The following is a 2,487-nucleotide window of genomic DNA, read 5'->3' as shown; positions in this document are numbered from 1 at the left end:
TTAAAAATGTTAAGATTCTTAATAAGCCACTGACATGTTTCCTAAAAATAAAATGCTGTAAAGTAATACTAAATAAAAGAAAAACACGAGTGTCAACCATATGATGTTTTCAGATTTAATCAACAGAGTTAATGAATAACCTGCCTTCTCTACCACCATAAAAAGACCAATTAGACCTTAGAAGTACAGAAATGCTGATGAATCCTTATAAACTCTATAACTCCCTCGACAGTCTGACTTTACTGTGTGTAATGTGCCCTCATGTAAATCCCTTGAGAACACTTGAACATCTGGCGATAGTGCTGCTCTATTCTGGGACTAGCAGACCCACTCAGGCCTGGCAATGCAAATCCAAGTTTCCCCCACAGACTGCTCTGTTTCCTGGGTTACACCTACAGGCACAAACTGCACTGGGACAGCTGTGCTCAGTTACACGGCTGTACTTTCACTCAGGTCAACTCAGGTATTGCAGGATGTTTTATTGCATGATGACGGTATTTAGTTTTAATTAGGGCTGTCAAAATAACTGATTAATTTCGATTAATTAATTTCAGAAAAAATAACTGATTAAAAAAATTTAGTGCAGATTAATCGATTCCGTATGACCTTTGACCCCGAGCCGTTCTAGTCAGTAATGATTAGATTGTAAAATGAAGGAGAGAGAAGAAAACGTGCTGCCTAGATCATTGATTGGAACATTTACTTTTAAAAAATGGCCTGATGGTGTTGATAAAAATAAAGTGTTGAAAATAAAGTCCTTTGCAATGTCTGCAAGTGTTGACATTGAGGGGAGTGTTAATTTATTTGTATTGTGTCCCCTAGGTTATATCTGTGGCCTGAAATGCCTTGCATGTGAAAAAAAAAAACTTCTTCCCGAAGCACTTTTGAATTTATTTCCTCAGCATATTAGGTCATATCATAGATTATTATTGCCATTATTTGAACAGTGAAAATAATAATAAAAGAGTTTTTGAACTTTAATGTCACTAATGCTGATTATTCAATTATTCATTTGAATTTAAATATTTAAAATACTTTCACAGCAAAAATTATATATGCGATTAATTTAGATTAATTAATCACAGAGTATGTAATTAATTAGATACATTTTTTTAATCGATTGACAGCCCTAGTTTTAATTACATTAAGTTTTTTAAATTACGTTTAGTTACAGTAGTTTATGCTACCCTTAAACAACTAGACTATCATCAAAACATCTACGAATGTTGATTTGTTATACACCGACCCACCCACCCATCCACACACACACACACACACACACACAGGGTGCGATTTGTGTAAAAAACAGAGGGGGGGATGATTTTGAATATGTTTGTAACCCCCCCCAAAAAAAAAAAAAAATGAACGAACGATTCATAGCCTAGTAATTTCATGGCTAATAATAGCCTATATTAATTTTGCCAACTTTGTAACATTTACCTTTAGCTTAGTTTTAGTTTTAGTTGTGCATGACTTTAAACAGCGAGTGTGCTCAGCTCCTCTAATGCAGGGTTGGACTACGTTTTGAGAAACATACAAATTCACCTTGTTCTTGACCCATCTGAAATGACTCCTCTACCTTTGCTGCCTCCATCCTTTCTGTATTTGTTATGTAAAATGTTGTATATGATGAGTTAGTGAATTGGCTAACAGTGTTAGTTGGTATACAAATAGCCTACACATTGCGCTACACGCTGCGTAGGCTGCGTGCATTCTCTCTCCTGCAGATTTGCGTTCAGTAGCCAAGTGCGTAATATTGTAAAAGTTGAAAAAATAAATGTGTTTATTGAAGCCTACAGAAAATAAATTGCTTACTATCATACTGTCAGTTAATTGGCTACAGTGCAGTGAAGAGTTTGGAGAGTGAAGTTATAGGGCAACTTGAAGTTTTATGAAAATAATTTACGAACCAGAACATATGGGCCATACCATGAAGCTTCTATTTCTTTCAGCTGTTAAAACACCCGCTAGATAGTTTAAATACCCACCAACATTTGTTTTTGCTGTACAGATTATTTCTGTAAGTTATTTGTCTACTAGGCCTAGCCTACTGGCTGATTTATCAAACGAGTGCTTTCTCGTTCGTCCTCCGCAAACTACTAGGTGTTTAAAGTAAGACGATATGCTGCTCTGAGCGCGTTTCATGTTTGGTTCAGCGCTGTTTTCCCTGCGGAAGTTCCCGCACTAAAATGTTGAGAGGGCCTGAAAATGTTACAATGTTTTTGCGTTCGATGACGTTCAGAAATATGCGCCGTCTGCCAGAAGGCTACTGAATAGCCTACTCTGATGTATTGACACTGAAGATCGCTAGATTTCAAGAGTTTAAGTAGGCTAGCAGTTAAGTTGCATTCATCGCTATCAAGGGGTTTAATCCTTGTCCCCACCGGAGATAAAACTAATTTAGCAGAGGTAGGGATAGGAAAACCAGAGGTGGGGAAATCCTCACCATCCCCCCCTACAAATCGCACCCTGCACACACACACACAC

Source organism: Alosa pseudoharengus, unplaced genomic scaffold (genome assembly GCF_046254945.1).
Source record: "Alosa pseudoharengus isolate Yale_2024_CS ecotype anadromous, Long Island Sound unplaced genomic scaffold, YU_APseudo_1.1 YU_APseudo_1.1_scf_20, whole genome shotgun sequence".
Classification (NCBI taxonomy): domain Eukaryota; kingdom Metazoa; phylum Chordata; class Actinopteri; order Clupeiformes; family Clupeidae; genus Alosa; species Alosa pseudoharengus.
The sequence above is the reverse complement of the archived record's forward strand: the minus strand, read 5'-3'. Positions refer to the sequence as shown.